Raw genomic sequence first — 22,879 nt, forward strand, 5'->3', positions numbered from 1 at the left:
TTTACTGAACTTGTCATTCGCAAAAGTAAACTTGTGATTTCCCATAGTGAAGTTGTCATTTGGCATACATGAGTTGTGATTTTGTATACTGAACTTGTCATTCGGTATAATTAAGTTGTCATCTATCATACGTGAGTTGTGATTTGGTTTACTAAACTTGTTATTCGGTATAATGAACTTGTCATCTGTCATAGTGAACCTGTCGTTTGCCATGCCTGCCTCACTTTTTATTTGGTTTACTGAACTTGTCATTCGGTATAATGAACTTGTCATCTACCATACGTGAGTGGTGATTTGGTTTACTGAAGTTGTCATTCCGTATAATGAACTTGTCATATGACATAGTAAACGTGTCATTTCCCATAGTGAACTTGTTATTATTCTATATACTTAATTGATAAATGTCTTTTGCATGCAGGAGCTAAAGAAGTTACATGAGCGCCTAATGAAGAGGATAGAGGAAGGGCAAAAGATGCTGTTAAAAATGGTGGACGAGGAGCTAGTAAAGGTATAGATCCCAAGACAAGGAGATGGTGGGAAGGGTAAATCAATAGGAAAGGTTTAGGTTGAGATAGTGCCTACAAATATCAATGAGTCTGAAGATGATGAGGACGACAGGCACAACAATGATGACACAATTGAGGAAAAGGAGAAGGATGAAGGAGTCAGTAAAGATGGAGATAGCCATGGGAAGGGTGACATGGAGGATCACAGTGAGAATGAAGATAAGGAGGAAGAGGGTCAAGGGGATGGTGATGACATGAGCGAAGGGACAGGGAACACAAGGGTGATGAGGAGGGTGATGACAAGCAAACACTTGTGATGGAGAGTACAATACCTACAACTAGTTCCCCTATGGAAGTGCCACCTAATGTCAAATGTTATGATGGGGAGGATGACATACCCGCAACCAGTTCTCACATGGAAGTGCCAGGCAGCGTTATAGGTGATGATGTAGAGGGTGACATACCTGTAACCAGTCCCTTCAAGGAAGTGTCACCCAATGTTGAAGATGATGATGCAAAGGATCACTCACCAATAGGTAGGTATCCCCCCGGCCATTGTTGAATATGTTAGGCCTGATCCAAAACCTATATCTGTGGAGGCACAACAACTAAGGAGATCTACTAGGGTTCGGTTCAACAAGATCAAGTCTCCTTGGTTGGAGTTTAAGGCACAATCAAGAGTGAAGAGGCCTATAGAGCCTAAGGATATTTTTTTTTCAACTTAGTCAGTCGAGCTATTAAGGTGATGAGGGTGAGATGTAAGTGAAAATCTTAGCTTATGTGATGTTGTTTGTTAACTACATGTTAACATAACACATCTAGTAACTCACTTGAATATGTTTCAGTCCTTTGATCATAATTCAATAAAGACATCCTCCGACAATTGCTGCATTCGCTTGGTGGAAATAACAGGATGAGTAACCGGGTGATGTCATTGGTCTATAAGGCTTTGGTGCAAGAGTAGCAGGCAGTTGAAAGGTGAGTTAGGAGGGATATATTTGATGCATATTTCATGGTGAGGTTTCTGTATTACTAATGTACTTTGTTGATTTACAAGATTGCAAATGGAAATGACAGAATTAAGTGTGTTACAATGAATACAACTTGGTTTTTGCATTTCACAGGCCATAATGATCCGTGATCCAGCTCGTTGGGATCCTAACCAACATGCATGACAAATACTTTCGCATTACATTAGCTATAAACATAGGTAACTGCAACTTGATTCTGGGTCCTGCTCTAGTTGGGGAGCATTGGTTCTGTTTTGCTTTCGAACCAAAGACCCGAAAGTTCAATGTCCTCAATTCTATGCGAGCAAGTTTAGAGCTAAAAAGACCACCTCCAAGAAGAAGGCAACAACATATGACCCTCAAGAATTGGCCATCATAGGCAGTATAAGATGTTCCTAACCTGTGCATGTTAGATAGGGAAATGACAATTTTATATTATTATCCTTTTGATGAATATGGCATATGTGCAGAGGGACCGTTTTGAAGACATACTTCGGATGTTAGACCAGATTTGATTGATAAGTTGGAAATTGTCCGGTCTGATATACCATAGTAGAATAATTTGAGTGTATACACCCTACTCATGTGATAAGTTATTTGACTGTGTTGGTTTGAGGAGCTAAAACTGTTATGGTGGTGTTATGGGCAGGAGGGACTGTGATGTGTATGTGCTCATATGGCTCAGGAAATGGGAGCCTGATGTTCGCTTTCAATACCATGAGATAATGACATGACCTTATTTATTATGCAATCAACAGTTACCATCTGTGACTTGTTGGGTGGTAAACTTACTATGCAGGCTGATGTGTCCTCTTTTCGGTGTGAGTTGATGTGGTGGCTGGTGAACCATGATGACAATGAATGCCGTTAGAATGCGTACAGTCTTATCTCACAACTAGAGAAGGGCTGAATGACTAAGAGAAGGAGAACGTCTTTGTAGAGAGCATTTAAATTAGGTTGTGTGACTTTTACTTACTTTGTCAATGGATTCATTTGTTGAAATTGTATGCCAATTATTGTAATGGTTATGATATAGTTGGATTGATGATATAATAGTACTTATATTTGGAATGACAAATTTTCCTTTAGTCAGGCCAATGACAAGTTTACTAGGTCCAGTAACAAGTTTACTATGGGCCATGACAACTTGTGAAAGGGTTTTCATACAAATTTGAGATTCTATATTAAAAGTGGCTCAATTTGCACATTGATTCACTGAATGACAGGTTGACAAAGGAAAATGACAAGTTCACAATGGCAAATGAGTAGTTCCCAAGATGTTTTTATGAAATGGAAAATTTCTATTGAAATGAGTAGATTTCCACTTCTAATAAATACGGAATGACCTAACACAAATGACAAGTTCACTAAGAAAATTGACAAGTTGACTAACGCAAATGATAAGTTCCGATAAAGTTTTCATGAAATAGAAAATTTCTGTTGAAATGAGTGGATTTTCACTTCTGATAAACATGGAATGACAAGTTCACTAAGAAAATTGACAAGTTGACTAACGCAAATGATAAGTTCCGATAAGGTTTTCATGAAACAGAAATTTTCTGTTGAAATGAGTGGATTTCCGCTTATGATAAACATGAAATGACAAGTTCACTAAGGAAATTGACTTGACTAATGCAAATGACAAGTTCTGATAAGGCTTTCATGAAACAAAAAATTTCACAATGGCAAATGACAAGTTCCTATAAGGTTTTCATGAAACGGAAAATTTCTGTTGAAATGACTGGATTTCCACTATTGATAAACACGAAATTACAACTTGACAAATGACAAGTTCCCATAAGGTTTTGATATATTTTCATGCTTTCTCTGCTAGGATTACACTTTGCACATTTCTGACAGCAACCACTTCTGATAAACACATAATTACAACTTGACAAAGCCAAATGACAAGTTTATTATGGAAAATGACAAGTTCCTATAAGGTTTTCACACATTTCCTTTTCTGACAGCAACCACCTGTGATAAACACAGAATTACACTTTGCATATTTTTGACAGCAACCACTCCTGATAAACACAAAATCATAAGTCCCAAAAAGCAAATGACAACTTAACTTTGCAAAATAACAAGAACTAACAAGTTCAAATTTCTTTCACAGCAACAAGTTCTTTACAACATTTAATGACAAGTGCACATTAACTTGCATCTTCCACTTAATGTCCTTTGTCACCAAACATAGAACTAACAAAAAATATATGTGCACATCTACCAACACCCTGCTCCTAAAAAATTAAGAAGGGTGGACCCTATATGTGCTAAAAAAATTAGTTGTCCCATTTATAAGTGAAGTCAACTTGGATTAGGATTTTTACATTCCTCTTTATCCAAGATGAAGACATCTAACATACAATAGATATATTTTGTTTGATATTATGTTTTTGTTATGGATGAGAGTGTGAGAGATCAAAGAATTGGATGAAATTGTTTAGACTTATAGATTTATAAGAGATATGTTGTCACTATTCAAGGTTCTCTACCAAGCCTAGTATGATTGGTAACATCAATTCAACCTATAGTTATCAGTCAAACATTGCTGGAACCATGTCCGGGCATAGATTTTCTCTTGGAATGAACGTTTGTAACACTCTTCAACGTAATCATAAACATTTCCCCCTATGGTCTTAATCGCTGAATAGGCATATGAGCATGGAATCTCTGACATCTGCCAAGCTTCACAGTTGCATTGGTGTAGGCCAAGGTCCACTCTTTGGTCTCCATGTGATGTGTGCACGCATATTCTTCCCCCTCCATAATTCTCACAATGCATATACCTGCTGAAATGCACATGCTCCAACACTTTGCCTCTATTTTTGGCCCAATGCAATTACTCCCACTTAGTCATTGCTGCATATGATGCATGTGAACTTTATTCTTTCTTTCCCTTAGAAACTTTCACTTTGCAATTTACTCCCTGAAGATCATTCCAACTTTTGATGACATTTTTGGAACTTCTACTTAAAGGGGCTTGGTAGCTTATTCTTGAAATTCTTAGCCCAAGTTTGGGATGTTATAGAACCTAACCCAAACTTGACAGAACAAAGCGCTTAGCACTCAGAATAAAAAAAACTAGCTTCCATTACTCATTCATCTCTTCTCCCATTCAGTTTGCTCATCTTTTTCACTCTCACTCATCATAGTTCACCATATCTTCTATTCTTCTTCTAATTTTCCTTTGTTTCCACCCATGGCTATGGAGATGTTGTAGTCCAGTTGTGATGTAGGAGCTGCATAGCTAAGTCTTTGCTCTCTTAAAGATAGGTTGATTGGCATGAGTTCCAAGAGCCACAAAGGGAAGTGTGGTTTCATCCTTAGTTCTAGCTATTTTATTATGATTTTCTAGGTCATAGAGGTTGTAATTTGGTGACTGAACTACTCTTATTGTGGTTGTAATATTTGTTGGATGATTAACATAGTATTAGATTGGTTATTGTTGAATTTGAGCTTTAATATATGTTGTTACATATATGTTTCAACGCAACTACTCTTTCGATTCTTCATTTTCTATATGGTATTGTGTGAATATTAACTTGATTTTGGTTTGCACTGAGCCAACTGTATTAATTAATCCTAATATACACGCTGAGTGAGTTTAATAGGATTTTATGAGATAGGTGATCATTGATTAAGATCATAGACTTAAAGGGTGCTTTAAAGTTTTTCATTTAAAAAATTTATTGATTTTCACTACCAAAATCATTTTGAACTATGATTGTCAAAGATCTATTTTCAAGAGATTTCATTAATTACTTTCAGCTTGTTTTCTATCCATTTCACTTATTTCCCTAAAAATCAAAAAATATATTTTACTTTGCATTTTTTTAATTTCATAGTTTTAATAAAAACCTCTAATCTTTCCCTGGTCAAATCATATTTTCTTGGCATTTAGTTAACTTAGAATCAATAAATTAAGGCTTTAACGAGAAAACGGCCTAAGGTTATGTCTATAGTATAATCTTTGCTTTTAAATTTTGAATTTACCCCTAAGATATAAGTGATTAGACAAGACATTTAGTTGTTCTATCACAAACAAGCTCAAGTTTTAAAGATATGGAGTTAACAAACAGCTTAGGTTCTATTGAGGATATTTTCATTGACATTGAAAACTCTTCTTCACAATCTTTTCATTGACATTGAAATTCTAGTATGAGACTCTAGTGTAAGGTATTTTTCATAAAACTCAATTACTTATTAACAAAGATTTGAATAGAATATAAAGAGTTTTATTCACAATGATGAATATACAAATCATAGAAATGAATAAGTATTCAATAGAATTTACAACTAGTTAATTATTCAACATAACAAGTCAAATATATATAGATAATATCAATTATGTGTACACACAAAGATTAAATTTTAAACAATGTATATGAAAGCCTTCTCTCTGGAAAGGATGAGAATTTGCAACATTTTGATGGTATGATTTAGTCCAAATCTCTACAAACAATATAGTTTATCAAATACCTATAGCTGGGATGGGGCAATGTGAATTTCTCTTATATGTCATAACCTAGAAGCATTATCTTGCCATTTGATCTTCATGGCTAGTTAAGAAGATAAAGAAATTAATCTAATTAACTTATCAAGTGGGTCTCACCATTTTCTATGTCTCTCTTCCTACTAGATTGAGAACTTGCTATATAGATGATTCATATAATCATCTAATCAAATTAGTTTTATTACCTGGGTTTGATGTGAGACAAGGTTACCATATTAATAGAAGCATCTTTGGAAATATTTGAAGTGGATAAATCTTCTAAGACCATTCTTCCAACTGAAAATGCAGGACGATTAGGTCTAGGAAAAGTCATTGTGTCACTTGCAAGCATGACGATAACAGTAGACATGGTTGGCCTATCTACTGCGTCTTCTTGAACACAAAGCAAACTAATATGTATGCACTTCAAAATATCATTTGCAATATATGAATTTTCTAGCATTGGGTCCATCAATTCCAAACATTTTCCTTCATACCACAAATTCCAAGCCTGTAAGCAAATACAAATAAATTGGGTTATTGCTATACAATCAAAACTTTTTGATGAGATAACATTAAAAAAATAACTTACATAACATAGAAGACTTTGACCATGTTCAGAGAGATAGAAACCACTAATCCTATTCCCACATATAATTTCTAGGAGAAGAACTCCAAAACTAAAAACATCTGATTTCACTGAAAATAGTCCTTCCATAGCATATTCCGGAGCCATGTAACCACTATTTTCAATCAATCCATAAGTTGAGTTATCCATGAACAAACCTTTTTTAAATAATTTAAATACACATTTCAAAGTAAAAAGAAAAATGAAAATGATTGAATTATATCTAACACTTACTATGTACCCATTATTCGTCTTGTATTTTGTTGATTTTGTGCTCCTTCAAAGGTCCTTGCCATTCCAAAATCTGAAATTTTAGGGTTCATCTCATAATCCAAAAGGACATTGCTGGCTTTCAAATCTCTATGAATTACTCTAAGTCGAGAGTCTTCACAAAGATACAAAAGTCCTTTTGCAATTCCATTAATAATATTTCGTCTTTGCTTCCAATCTAGGTTCTTTCTATTTTCTTCATCTGATGAAAAATTTTTTTGATAAGATCACATAAGATGAAAAATAAAAACGGTTAGTTATTTTCAAAGAGATTCAATTTTGTTGCATAAGTGATAACAAAACAACAAAAATTGTAACAAAAATATATTGCTATCACTTATTTGTGTCTAAATTTGGCTATGAAATAGTTCTATGTTATATAAAATAAGGATATTACTAAGTGTAATAACATAAAGAAATCTAAAGAAATCTAATTATTTCTTTTCAATGTGGGTTGATTTTGAAGTACTAATGAAAGCCAGAGAATTGACATTAGTCAGTGCAGTTAATTAATCATCTAAGGTATCAATTGATAATGTGATTAGAATTCATGCTTGTAGTATGGATACTCTTAACTAATTTAGAATCCTAGATTAATAAGTTACACATTTAACTTAAATAGAGAGAGGGTAGTTGAATGCTAACAAATAATTATTGGTAATTATATAATTCTTTGATATATAAATAGAGAGAGGGTAGTTGAATTTATGTGGTATATTATAATTCTTTGATGTGAGCTCATAATTTTAGAAACCTTTGTTCTACCATTTGGTGACAATTGAGACATCATAGAAGGGTTATTTTGAACTCTAATGCAAGTAGTGTTGGGCTTCAAGTCTGCTATAATTGCTTATGCTCTTCTTGTGACTTGCAATTAAGATTTACTGTTGTAGGGTATTAGTAAAGGTTATTTGGCTTCTTTTCACTTTGCAAGCACATAAGTTTATCATTTTAGGATGTTAGCTCTAGTTGAAAGGCTTGCTCACTCATTTCATGATTTAAATGCATTATAAAAAATAATAAATTAGTGACATTCATCACTAATCAATTTAACGATAGAATACTATCACTAATCAATAAATCTTCGCATGATGTGGTTGAGATAATTAAGATTCACTTCTTGTGTCTCTGCATGATTTGCTTTAAAAACTATTAGATTATTTGAAATTCTACATTGATTTAGATAATAACTAAATCATTATATTTAAAGGTGTGTTATTTTATTACCATGCAAAGGCTGAATTCTTTAACTATCATCTTATATCTAAGATATGCAATGATGTTCTGACCATTCATTGACCTAATCAAGATTCACTTCTTGTATCTTTGCATGATTTTCTTTGAAAAATATTAGATTATTTGAAATTCTACGTTGATTTAGATAATAATTAAATCATTATATGTAAAGGTGTGTTATTTATTACCATGCAAAGGTTGAATTCTTTGACTATCATCTTACATCTAAGATATGCAACAACATTCTGACCATTCATTAACCTAGATGTAAGGTGTGGCTTGAATGACACGTACAACAATCTATAACTTAGAGAAGAATGTTCAAGTTAGTGACATTACTTTCTTACATAATCTTACATTGAGATTAAAATGATATTATGATTATTTTTCCCCTTAGTCTTCTAATCGACCCATATAATATGAGAAAAATTCGTAAAAAGTCCTATTTGAAACTTCTATTAGTGAGAAAGATCTAATTAATTTTTATGTAAAAGAAGTACTAGTACTCTACAAATTTTATAACTAGTACTCTGATTTAGATAGGGAACTCATGCTCTCACAAATATGTCATATACATTAATGGTTGTTGCCATATAAAATTAAACATGGAAGAGATAGAGAGTTTAGAAATCATACTGAAAAGGTGTGAGCCAAGGCTAGAATTTGGCATATACTCATATACAAGTAGTTTTTCATTTTCCTCCATGCAACAACCCAAGAGACTAACAAGATTTCTATGCTGCAATTTTGCTATGAATATCACTTCATTCATGAACTCCTGAGAACCTTGACCTGAAGTTTGAGACAGCCTTTTCATAGCAATTCCCTTCCCATCTGGTAGTGTTCCCTAATGAAAATGTTGATAAGACATTTAAAAGAGATATTGTAGCATCTTGAATTTTCAGACTTCAAGACAATCAGGAAAAAAAATTATCAAAATTATTAAATGCCTATGAAAATTGGAAAAAATCATGAAGTAATAATTTTGGAGACTAAGAATTTTAGAAAAAAATTTATCCCCTAAAAGTGGCTTAAATAATTTTAAAGTTAATTTTGGGGAATTAAAAATGCCTATTCTCTTGAAAATTCAAGGAAAAAAAAGCAAGAGGATTTTTTTTTAGTTGGGATTTTTAGGATAATTATTTTATGAGATGAAGAAGCCAATGGAGGTATAAAATCCTTGAAATGAATTAAGAATTAATTTATGGAATTAAGGACTATTTTTTTAAAAAAAATTCAAGAAAAATAGTTAGGAGTTAATTTTCGATCCAAAATTTTTAGAGAAATTATTTAATCGGTCAAAGAAGTTAATGGAGGAAGAAAATTTATCAAAAATACTAAAGAATAATTTCTGAAAGTATTTGGTTATTTAAGAAAAATAGAGAAAGGGATGAAATTGAAAGTAAGGACAGCGGGGTAAAATGTCCAAATTTTGCCTCACACTACTCTCACGTGCTGCTCCACTCTTATTAACCATCAGGAGGCATCTCCGTCCCCATTTTGACACACTGAACCAGAGAGAGTTGAGAGAAAAAGCGTGGTCGAAGAGGAGGAGGTTGATCGGAGAAGTAGAAGGGACCTTAGAACTCACATGCATGCGGTGACAATGTGTAAGGTAAGGCTCTTTAAAATCTTCCTACCCTTCTTTATTCCATTTTATGCGTTGTTGGAGAGTGGATAGTAGATTAAAAATCTGAGTTGTAAAAGACAGCCGTGAACCGAAGGACAATGGTTGGAAGTTGTAGTTTGAATCTTGATCAAATAATTGAATTTCAGTGTTGCATGTGTGTTGGTTTGTTTCTGTTACGTCTTTTTTAATCCAATGTCCCTGTTTCTCTAAGTTGTTGGGTTGTGGGTGTTTGAAGGAGAGCATGTGTATACTTATGTTTATTAGATTGCATGTTGAGTTTTATTTGAGATGAAGAGGATTTGAATCTGGAAATTTCTGCTACTAAGGAAAGTTGAGTGCTTTTGGAATTATTCTGGTTTTTCCATCATTAAATAGGGGGTTTGTTTGGTTTAAAATGTGTGTGTCGCTGCCCTGTTTTGTTTTTCCTTTCTTTTATGTGTGTGTCGGGGCTTGGCGTGTTGAAATTTAAGTTGGAAGCTGGAAAATTTTCAAGAATTTCAAGGACCGTGAGAAGTTTATGGATGAAAGGGAAATGATTGTGAAGGTGTTTTAATACCCTTCCAAGCTAGACAATAGTCCTAAGTGCCTAAATCATATTTGAGATCTAAAGGCAAATTGAAAGCTGATTTTTTTAAGAAAATATACACGGCACTAATCAACCTAGAGGATAGTAATACTAGCAAGATTAACGGATATTTAACCTAAATACACTACTACAAAAAAGCCCATTTTCATCTATTTTAGAGGACTTTTTTCGTTTGTTTAAAGGGGAACATGGATAAAGGAGACGTAGATAGAAGTTAAACATTCGTCTGTTGAGGAAAACAGACGAATATGTGTTTTACATATTCCTCTGTTTTGCTCAAACAGACGAATATAGTGACTTTTTTTTTAAAAAAAAAGTGAAATTATTTGCATTGTCAGTTTTTACTATGACCTGCAATTATAAAGTGTATGAAGCAAAACCAAAATAGAGTAACAATGACAGCAATTCAGCAGAACCAATTCATGTTACACTTTCCATACAAATCTCAATTTTAAGGGTCAAAGCAAATGACAACAATAACATCTAAATTAACTTAGTTAAGGAAAAAAAATTAAACACCTTAACTCAATTATATAACACAAGAAAGTTTAAAATTAGAAAATCTAATGACATCGTAACTTGTTTAAATAGATATTTTAACTTTTAGAATCCTATACCTTTCTAAAATTTAACATGGAGATTAAACATTAGGGAAACCTAATTAATTATCATATTCCAACAAATTTTCTCTACTGGACATTTTCACAAACACCTTATATGCGTTAATATTTAAGCAAGTTTAATATGCTTTTAATCTTAATATACTTTCCCAATTACTATCATTGCTTTCCAAAAGCTATTATTCACCAACAATTAATTTAAATAGAAAATTGTCAGCACCAAAATACCTAAACAATCACTTTCAACACCCATATAATAGTCCCACATAAACAAAACATTTAACACCAAACCACATAGCTTACCTTGCTTCTTGCAAAGCTAAAGCCATAGAAAAGAAGGAAAGAGTATTGTCAAGCATACAAGAGAAAAGAGGAGAAGCTATCCACCATTGAGAAGAGAGGTTGGCCATGAAGTTTACTGTGTCATCGAGTTGTTGCATCACTAAGAAAGAGAAGAGAGGATGAGCTATCTTCAGTTAAGAAGGAGAAGATAGAAGAATACTGGTTGTCACATGAGAAGAGAGGAAGAGGGAGAAGAGGAAGTTTGCAGTAAAGGAAAAGAGGAGAAAAAGAGAAATTGCTACTACGGTTCACTTTGATCTGATAAAAAAATGGCGTTGCATTCTAAAAATTCAAAATTTAAAGAAAAGAAGTTTTTGTATGTTACTTAACAGACAAGTATATATCTACACACTCGTCTATTACAGCATAACAAAACAAACGAGTATGTGTGTACAAACATACTCATGTGTTAGAGCATAACAGACGAGTATGTAGAACAGACAAATATGTACACACAAACTTGTTTGTCACGCTCTAACAAACGAGTATGTGTGTACACATTTGTTTGTTCTACCATAACAGACGAGTATAGTGACCTTTTTTCCTCTGTTTTGAAAAACAGACAAAAATGAGAGATGAAAATGACCTCATTTGTAGTAGTGAGAGCTTGCGTAATAGGAACTTGATAAATTAAAATAAAGTTTGATGGGAAATGATTAAAGGTGCCTTAGGGTGAGTTGGAGAAATAAAATTGAATATAGGATAATGAGAGTTGAATCTGAAATTTTATTTTAAGAAGGAAAATAATTGTTGGAATTTGAGGAAGATAGGATTGGAAAAGCATAGATGATTTAAGCATCTATTTGGATACTAAGTACTAGAAAAGATATTGCAAATGGGATTGAAATTATTGTTGGAGGATTTAAGAGCAGATTAAGAATGAATTTGCATTGAGAATAAAAAAGGTAATTAAATTTGGAAAATTTCATATTAAATGCCTTACGTTGTTTTAGAACTTACAAGAAAGATAGTTTGATTTAATGTGGATGGTTAAAGATGTGTTTAAGGATTCAAAGAAAGTGGATAGATTAATAGTTATAATGTTAAAGGGGGATTAATTTAAATCTAGAGAAAATTTCCAGATTTAATCATTAAATGGTTGCTCATTGGGGGGAAGATGTCAAGTTCTTAAATGAGTTAGCAAAGAAGTCATATAGTTGATATATGGTTAGATGAATTAATGAGTGTGAAATATTGAGTATTGCCATTGATAGAAAATAGTTGAATTGATTTGAAAGCAGATCAAGTTAAGTGTTGTAATTGAATAAAGAAACTCATAGGAGTTTTAGAATTTAATTGAAAGGTTGTGCAGGGTTAAAGAGATTAAGAATGATGTTTAGTTAGCTATGGAAAATAAGTTATGAGGTAATGTATGAAATAGAATAATACGTTAAGTATTTGAATTCTCACAGTACTAGATTATATAAGTTATTATAAATGTTTAAGATTATTTAACTATGTAGATGTGAGTGTCTTGGCCAAGGTGGTGAAAGAAGTAGGTTCGAATTTTATTTTATTTGATTTCAATAAGACTAAATGTGTAGGTTTGGGGGGGGGGGGTTCATTATTTGTCCTCAAATATAATGGATAAATATAATGTTTTTCACTAACATGACTAGTCACTAAGAAGGACAAGTGATTAGGATTATGGAAAAAAGGAAAAACATTTCAAAAGGCAAATTATGACTCTAAAAAGTTCTCCAAGATGAGTAACTACTAAGTAAGGGTAGAATTTAAAGATATTTAGAATTTAAAGGAAGTTATTTAACTTATAAATTATATTTGGACCAAGCATTAATCTACCCTTATGAATATGATAGGTTTTGATTTTTGCTCAAGCCCACTGAGAGAACTAAAAAGGAATTTGTAAGGTTTGAGTTGGAAGGAAGCGAATGAAGTAGTTGTTCTTTCCTACCTTATAATTGTGTTATAATTGTTCCATGTCTGTTTATGCCGTATTGCTATTTTAAAGCATGAAAACATGTAATTCTTATTTCCTTGCATAGATTATTTTAGCCAGGCCTATGAGTATAGCTGATAGACATGGGGCAGCCTCTGCCAAATTATCTGCACAATAAAATATCTCAGCTTATTTATCTATCAATTGTGCATAAATGCTTAACTGCATAACTTCCAAGGTTGTGTTCCACTTTGGCTTGTATTACATGTATTATGTGATCTGCATAATTGTTTAATGGAAATTACTACTATAGGGATTCTTCGGAATCTCACTCTTCCTTCCATGTTGTATAGCAAGAGCAAGTAGTTCCAAGAGGTTGTGTAGAAAGAAGATAGGTGATAAGAAGAGTAGGAACGCTTGCTGCTTTTGGTTTATATGTAGTAGTAGTTTCTTTAGGCAACTTATTTATCTATATTTATATATTAGTTATTTTGGTGAGTAACTATTACTTGTTATATAAAGATACTCTTTTGTATCCTCAATACGGAGGGAGCATATAAGTGCTATCGACTGAGATGACAACTATGCTTACATATATTATCGTACTTATATTAGATGGATTTATATTAAAGAGACTTAGGGTTCAGTTTAAGGTAAATTGACCCTGGAACACATAATATTATTAAGTGATAGATAGGGTTAACTAGGTGAATTACTAGTCAAGGTTTGCTTAAAGTTATGAATTTTACTAGCGAATTCCAATATTTTTTCACAGGTTTGAATCCTGCATTGGAATTTGATTTTAAAAGTGTATGTTAAAGAAATTTCTAGAATTTTTTTGGTCTGGCTTTTAGTGGTTCACATATGATAAACAAGAAATATATATGGATTGAGTTGAGGTAAATATATATATTGGGTTGAAACTAGCAAATACAAGCAAGATTATGTCATCCAAAATAATTTTGAATTTTTGCTTATATATTCTTTTCTTTTTTCAGTTAAATATATAGATAATAAATTTAAAATAATAAAGTGAAAATGCCAAACCAAAAATTTCTTCTATATTTATATCACATATGAATTTAAAAAGCTGAATCACCACTACAGGTTTTCAAATATATATTGCTTTTTCACGTGACGGTTAAATCTAAATCCACAATTATCACCTTTTGTTGTCAATAAATAAATTTAATTTCTTGCAAAAGAAAATGTGACAGTTTTAAAGTACAATCATCACCTATTGTTTTTGACCCTTTTGCCTCCCTCTCAGACCATTGAAGTGGTGTAAATGATTAATATAAAAGAGCAGGAGTAATTATCTTTCTTTAACCTAAAGTGCTTAAGTGCAGTAGATATAGTTGACACGCAATCAAAATATGGTTTTTTTTTTAAATAGAATTTATGGCATCAACCCATAGGTTTTATCATTTTTCTAATTTCTCTGCTAGCAGAATCTGAAAGATTATCTTCTGATTTACTAGAAGTAGAAGAAGAATTAGTAAAAGGTTATAAAACTAAATATTCGAGTATAAAATTTGGTTTTATTTTATGTTGAGTCTTTTCCACTCTATTTAAACCCTTACCTTACCCTTCCTTTCATACCACGAATGTTATATTCTGTTAATTTTAACCCTAAAAATGAAGAATATAAAATAGACCATAGGGTATGTAGGTAGCCAATGGTTAGACATGACAACTTTTGAACTAAAACCAGACTAGGGATTAGACTGTCATTTTCAAAATATTTAGTCAATATTGAATAGAGTGGGAAAGTATACCCAAAATTCTAGCAAATTTCCAAAAAATTATGAAAAATAAAATAAAGGGTACAGAACAATAGTTGAGGCTTGAAAAATAAAAATAGTGTGAAAATGATTTATTTTGGAAATTTTTGTATTTTCTTAGAATTTTGGCTAATTAAGAAAAAAATTAGGCAAATTGAATTATTTAAAATATATAGGGGCCTCAATAATTCATAAAAAAAATTAGAAAAATTATTTTAAAGGTTATTATGAATTTTAAAATTGTTTCTAACCTCTAAAAGTGCATAGGATAGCTTTGAATTATTTAAAGCTAGAATTGTATTGGTGAAGGGCCGATTTTGGGAAAAATTTGATTGAAGCAGTTGTAGGGAAAAATAAAATCTAAGAAAATTAGAGAAACCTTAGTTCATTAAAAGGAAACTAGTGGCACAAGAAAATAAATTTTTGGAGATAATAAATTTAATAAGATCCAAGAAAATTTTAACCGATATTGTGAAATTATACTGTGTAATAACCATAAGCTTGGTGTGAGCAAATTTCCCCCCATTTTTCTTGTCTAAATGGCACCATTTGAGGAGGGTGAGGACCTAGATGGAATAACACAATTTATTGAAGGATAGAATTGGAAGATTGGAATTATGGATAAAATATGTGGATTTTTACATATAGGAGCTTAGGTTTCCCATGAGGTGGCACCTTCGTTCAATTTGGAGGACACATAAGAGGCCACGTGACATGCTTGAAGAGGAAGAAAAGAAGAGATAGAGCTAAGTGTCCTATGGTAAACATTAAGGATTAAGCAAGTTACCACATAACCTAAGACTAAGGTAATTTTATAAATATCATCTCCTCTCCTCTTAAGCTAGTCTTTCAGTCATTTTGGAGAGCTTGGAGGCAGAACATTTTTGGCCAAGAGGGAAGAGAAGGAGGAGACAAAGAACAAAGTGAATCCAAGTGATTTGAACCCTTTAATCAAGATAATAGCATGACTATCCTATCTAGAGCTTGATTTTCTATGGATTGATGGTTTTAAACTTGGTTTTGGTAGAGTTTGATGGTTGAAAAGCCTAAGTTTTGGTACTGCACAAAATGCTTCTTGATGGTTTATGATTGATATTAAGTTGACACATGGATTAAAGGATATGAAATGGTTGTTTGATGATGAACAAACCTTGTTGTTTGAAAGATATCAATTTGTGCACTCTTGGGTTACTGTTCAAACAAGGCTACTATGCTATCCTAGGGCTTAAGTTTTGTTGTTTTGATGCTTTCAATGGATTTAAAAGGAAAATTTGTGTAGGGATATGTGAAGAACATGCTTTTGGAAGCATTAAAATTGAATAAGAAGGGAAGGAGTTGGATTTTGATAAATCTAAGTTTAAATATAGATTCTACATGAAAAAATGTGTAGGAAAAATCTATGGAAGGATGGTACTAAAACCCTAAGCTAAAGGTCAAAGGGTTACAGTTTTAGAAAGGATTATGTAATAGAATGGTGTTATTGATTTGGAATACTTTATTCTTGTTGTTTGATAGGCATTATTGTTAAGCAAGTGGGAGCTCAAAAGCAAGGACAAGGGGTCATGTCATTCAAGGAGACGTAGGTTAGAACTTTCAATTTCATGTTATGTTGGTTGGTTGTTACTGTGTGTAATTTGCTAATTATATGCCATGTTTTGGATGAGTTTGATAGATGATAATGTTGTTTGAATTGATGCATTATATGCCTTGGCTAAATGCATTATTGAATTGACTTTTAGAATAGTTTAATGCTTTCTTTCATGGCATGAAAAAAATTGATCGATGACTTGTGAAATTACATGTAACATTCCTTGCTTGATTGACATTATAACTGTAGTTCTTTACTACTAAGATTTCTTTGAAATCTCACTCTTCTCCATGTTCGAAAGGTAAGGAGATGATCATATCTTAAGGAATGATTTGATGACATCTTATGGACTTTATGTTACAATGTTGTAATAATTATGAGATTATTGATTGTTGACTATTTGGGCTTGTAACCTATGTGAATATGCTTGATATATGCTAGGAAATATGGTATAAGCACACTTGAGTTACTAAGGTTGAGTTATGGAAAATTGATCATCTAAAGGATAAAAGTTGATCTAAAATGAGCCAAAATTTGACTACAAATGTTTTTAAGCAAATGAAAGAATTTGGTTATGAAATTCAGCAGATCAATAGATCTCATTTTTAGCTTTAAATAGTGGTAATTCATAAAAATTTGAGTTTTGTACCAAAGGTTATGACTTTTCAAAATTAGGTGTAAATTCTAGAAAATTGAAAATTGACCAAATAAATAGTGCATGTTGATGTGGGAATTGATCATACACGAGCTGAGCTTGCAATTTGGAATTATTTTTTCCTAAAGATCTCATTGAGAGCTTCAAATAGAACTTGGAACCATGTCATTTTTATTTTTCTAAAATTAGTTATGATTTTTCAAAGTTGGGTTAAAATTAGGGTTACAATGAATAGTAACCTGAGAAAATAAATTTAAAAATTCAAAAATTTTCAACTTAAAGGCTTATTAAATAGTTCCAATTGATTCTACCTGTTATAAATTTGGGTAACAAATCAAGGTGTTCAATGAACACTAAAGTCACTTTCCTCCTTAAATAGTTTAATGTTAAGGACCTCTCGCCGTTTGTCTTTATTTCATACAGCCTCCCCTACCTCATTCAGCTTCTCTTGCCCCTCCTCTACCCTTTTCCTCGCATTCTCTACCATAGGACATCCTTCCCCAACCCCAACTAGATGACATTCTTAGGTGACTCTCATGCATGGATTGTGCTATTCGTAGGCTCATCTTATATTGGTATGACCTCAATCAAAAGTTCAACCTCGTTTTGCACTAGAATGATATTGACTACAACATGGATCATGATGCTTCCTCTCGTGCTTTTGACAACAAGAAGGAGGGTGGAGAAGATTAATAGTTTTCTTTCCTACTTAACTTTTATTTTATGTGTTTTTGTTTTTAGTTAATATATTTTATGTTTTTATTTTTCTTTGGTCTTTCTTTTTTATTTTTTTTAGATATATATAATGTAAGGGGGCATTAGCCCCTAATAAAAAATAAACATTATATGATGGTTTTAAAGAAAAACTATCACTTAACTTAATCATAATTTATGAGAAAGACCATTGAGTATTGTGTTTTCAAAATGTTTTCTGCCTTCTCTAACCACTATATTTTCAAACGTAGTATTAATTATTGTACTCAAAAAATCTCTCTTGTGCATATGCCTTGATGAACCCGTAGCTACCCCACAGCCCTCACTCTCATCCAACTATCATTCTTGTCAAACCTATATATGTTCTTTGCTGGTTAAGGTACCTATGCCATCTATGAAGTAGTTTCAATAACATAGTTTTATGTCTTTTTTTTAATGGAAAAATTTTATGCTTTACTTCTCTATTCTCTTTCACTCATGTCTTTGATCATCTTCTTGCTCCATTCTCATTTGCCCTTTTTTCCCTTTACCTTGTATTGAAATGGGGTTAGTTTTTGTCTTATATTTTTTCTAGTCAATTTGATTTGTGCATCTAACATTTATGAGAGCTCTTATATTAGTAGGGATTTGTAATTCATTTTGAGGTTCCTGTTAAGGTTAGAGGCCTTTCATTCTTTTAAATATTCTGAGCTATCTAGATGGTTTTTGCTGTATATATGGAATTTTTTGTGTTCTGATTTTGACATTTTTCTTTAAATGATTTATGCTAGATAGAGTATGGATAATGAATGGATATCTATCAGTCATCTATCATTCTTGTGTTTTCAAAATGTTTTCTGCCTTCTCTAACCACTATATTTTCAAACGTAGTATTAATTATTGTACTCAAAAAATCTCTCTTGTGCATATGCCTTGATGAACCCGTAGCTACCCCACAGCCCTCACTCTCATCCAACTATCATTCTTGTCAAACCTATATATGTTCTTTGCTGGTTAAGGTACCTATGCCATCTATGAAGTAGTTTCAATAACATAGTTTTATGTCTTTTTTTTAATGGAAAAATTTTATGCTTTACTTCTCTATTCTCTTTCACTCATGTCTTTGATCATCTTCTTGCTCCATTCTCATTTGCCCTTTTTTCCCTTTACCTTGTATTGAAATGGGGTTAGTTTTTGTCTTATATTTTTTCTAGTCAATTTGATTTGTGCATCTAACATTTATGAGAGCTCTTATATTAGTAGGGATTTGTAATTCATTTTGAGGTTCCTGTTAAGGTTAGAGGCCTTTCATTCTTTTAAATATTCTGAGCTATCTAGATGGTTTTTGCTGTATATATGGAATTTTTTGTGTTCTGATTTTGACATTTTTCTTTAAATGATTTATGCTAGATAGAGTATGGATAATGAATGGATATCTATCAGTCATCTAGGCAAGCAATATTAGGATGGGTTAGTTGATTTCATTCATTTTATGGCTAACCATGCTAATAACCCTACTAGGATTCTTTGCCCTTTTGTATAATATGGCAATTTGAAGCGGCTTAATCTAGATGTTTATGAGTGGCACTAAGTGATTCATGAAATCAACCAAAGTTATAAGTACGGGACAAAGTATGGAGAGGTAAGGAATGTGAGCAAGAGTGGCTGGGGGTAAAGTAAAAGGCAAACAACACCTGATTTCGACACAAGTACATATGAGGTCAACCGTCTTGAAGACATGGCCAATACGATTAAAAAGAATTGAAGGGTTGTTTACAAATGCTCGAAAGTTTGAAGAAAGATATGGAGAAGCTTTTGTATGAAGGTTGTACTAACTTCATATTACTTCCTGCAGTCTTGAAATTGTATAAGTTGAAAGTAAGAAATGAGTGGAGTGATTCAAGCTTTATTGAATTGCCCCCGCTTTTGAAAGTAATGCTATCAAAGTAAAATAAACTCCCAACCTAGACTTATGATGCCAAATAAATGTTGCGTACTGCCACCTTAAATTACAAAAAGATTCACCCTTGCCCTAATGATTATGTTTTATTTGGGAAAAAACACAAATTGTTAACTCATTGTGCCAAGTATAAGACCTCACTATAAGAAGCCAATAGGAAGAGTCCAAAGAAAGTGTTATGATGGTTTTCCATTGTACCTACATTTAGACGCTTATATAACGATGCAAAATGTGCAAGAAATTTAAGGTAACATGGCAATAAAAGGATTAAAGATAGCATGTGATAACTCTCCATTTTAATATATTTAAAAGGTTTTTTTTTGGGTGTGTTTAGTGAGTTATTAATGATATTTTGAATGCTTTTTATGAGCTAATTTGAGAAATTAATTTAGAGCATTATTTGGGGGATTTCATTTTGAATATCATACCTTTCAAAATAAAATTAGAGTAGTTGAAAATAATTTGAAGTATTAAAAGAATGTTATTTTATTTTATGTTAATGTCATTTATTTCATTTCCTTTTTTTATTTATTTTCCTTTCTTTCATTTTTATTTATTTCCTTTTATCCTTCTCTCTTGTAGGTACCAAAAAGACAATGCTTGAGGATGGAATTATGAACCTCCAGCCATGAATATGTGCTGCACGAAAGGAGAATTTGGAGCAAGAGATAAGACGTATCATTTGGGTAATGGAATTTTTGCAATTTCACAGCTAGGGATGACAGCATTTTGGAGGATAATGACGAAGGGTTTTGAATTGAGTTTACTATTCATCTTCTTCTGGGAACCAAAGACGCCGAGATTGCAGGGTTCTTCACCTTGGTTGCCATTAGCAAGCATGAACGGAGGAGGGAAGACGAGTGCAATGGAAAGGAGAAATTCACTATTCATTACCATCTTCTTCTTTACCTCTAGTCGACTGGTTCAGTAAAGCAAGAGAGATGAATCAGATCTCTTCTCTAAACAAAGCATGACAGTGAGGAAAGAAGGGGAAGACATCGACTGGTTCAGAGAAGGAAGAGAGACTGACTGGGCCAAATTTGTATAGTATTTTCATTATTTTGGCTAGTATTTGTGCATAAATGCATATCTTACAACTTTTGGTTAACTTAGAGTGATTGCATGGTCTTAGAGTTAATTTCGCATGTTTTGCATGTCTTTGTCATTGCGCTTAGTTAAACTTATTTTCTTAAACCTTTTGATGCTGCACAATGTTGTTTCTAACTTATAGGTACCTTGGAAGATAAAAAAGGAAGTGTAAGGACTCAGCTTAAAGATTCAATATAACCTTTCTGGAATTTTTGTTGTGACTTCATTGTGGGTTCGCCAAACCATCTTAACTGAAGACTCTCTGGAATTTTCAATATGGGTTCACCATGACGAACGAGTGTTTTTTGGTATGCGAAGTTTTAGATTTTTCAGTTTAAATTGGGTTACTCACTCAATAACCCAATCCAAACACTTCATGATCTGACTCTTATCTTCATTTATTCAATTCCTTTCACCCATTTTGACCTAATTCCTTTACTCTATCTTCATCTTTTCTCCCCCATTTGATTTCCCTTTCTTTCCTTTGTCTCTTACCTTTTCTTTCACTCTTCCATTTTCTTCCACATCATTCATCATGGTTATGCACGTGGGCTGTTGTCTGGAGCTTCTTCTATGGCTATGAGTGGCTAAGTTCATCATCTCTTGAAGATAGATGGTGGTTAGAGCTTTGGGTCTTCCATTAAAAGAGTTTTCTAGTAGTATTTATGTTTTGTTGTCTAATACATTTTCAAATTTCTCTGTTATCGATGTATGCTAAGAGACTCAATACAAATTAGCTAAACTGAAATATGTATTAATATAACAAAGTACTTAACTATGATAATCCAAATATAATTGCATTAACCCCTAATGAAGAGAACCAAAGCTTGCCACCTAACCAAACCTTAAAAGATCCATTCCATAGCATTTTATTTATTCTATTCATCCATTTCGTTTTTATCAAAATGACCTAAAATATTTTATTCACTTCATGCATACATGCTTATTTTACCGTTTGTGAATCTTGCATTTTTATCGCTTAAGTTAACTTAGGATTCAATGAAAAACTCCTTGAGTGAAATGACCTAAGGTGTCACATCTCACCAAATTTAGTATTGATAGAAGAGATAAAAAATTTGGTTGAGGGCCAGTAAGGAAAAAAGATTGGCTAAGAAAACTAAGTGTGGTGTGAAATCCAAAAAGGGTCTGGACTGGCATTTTCAACTTTATCGGTCTAGGAAGGGCAAAATGGAAAATTTTGAGAAAAATTCTAGAAAATTTATTAAAAGTGGAAAATTGGTGAACTAGAGGTTTTGGGACATCAATGGAGGTCCTAAAGGCGAAAACTATGGAAAAAGGAATTTTTATAGAATTTCCCGAATACGAAGGTTTTTCGGGAAAACAACAGAAAATTGAGAAAAAATAATTACTTTAAATAGCTAGAGGCCTTGACAAATCTGAGAAAAATATGAAAAAGCCATGGAAATACTTTTTTGAATTTATAAAATTATTTTTGGGCCTTGGAAGCTCAGGAATTAATTTCAAAGAATTTATTTTTCCCGTAGTGACACCAATAAAGGCCTAATTAGAGAAAATTCAAAATAAATACCTAGAGGTGGCAAAAAATTCTAAAAATTTTCAGATCATGTTCTCATATTAAAAGGTGAATTATCATGGAGAGAAATGAATTCTTGGAGGTCTGAAAAAATTATAGAATGTTACTAGTGAATAGTAACCGATAAAGTTTCAAATTGGTTTAAAATAGTGATTTGGTTTGTGGGCCAATTTTTTGGACCAGTCCAAACCATTTTTGGGGCCCACATTGACCCAATAAGGGCCCAATTTGGTGCAGCTTCCAGGTCCCTCTATTTTTATTAAATAAAATGTGAAATTCATGGATAAATGCTTGGAAAAATCTGGAAATTGGCCACTTGTTCAAATATG

At 32.5% G+C, this 22,879-nt stretch overlaps 1 long non-coding RNA gene across 1 annotated transcript; it reads left to right on the forward strand.

The window, feature by feature from the left end:
- The first annotated feature begins 9,689 nt into the window (after positions 1 to 9,689).
- Positions 9,690 to 21,162, forward strand: LOC114740540 (uncharacterized). Its single transcript, XR_003739696.1, has 3 exons — positions 9,690 to 9,763; positions 16,526 to 16,593; positions 20,489 to 21,162. It is a non-coding gene; the product is annotated as an uncharacterized LOC114740540 (long non-coding RNA).
- The last annotated feature ends 1,717 nt before the right edge of the window (positions 21,163 to 22,879 follow it).

This window comes from Neltuma alba, unplaced genomic scaffold, assembly GCF_004799145.2.
Source record: "Neltuma alba isolate B1F8T4 unplaced genomic scaffold, ASM479914v2 tig00003179_pilon, whole genome shotgun sequence".
Taxonomy (NCBI): domain Eukaryota; kingdom Viridiplantae; phylum Streptophyta; class Magnoliopsida; order Fabales; family Fabaceae; genus Neltuma; species Neltuma alba.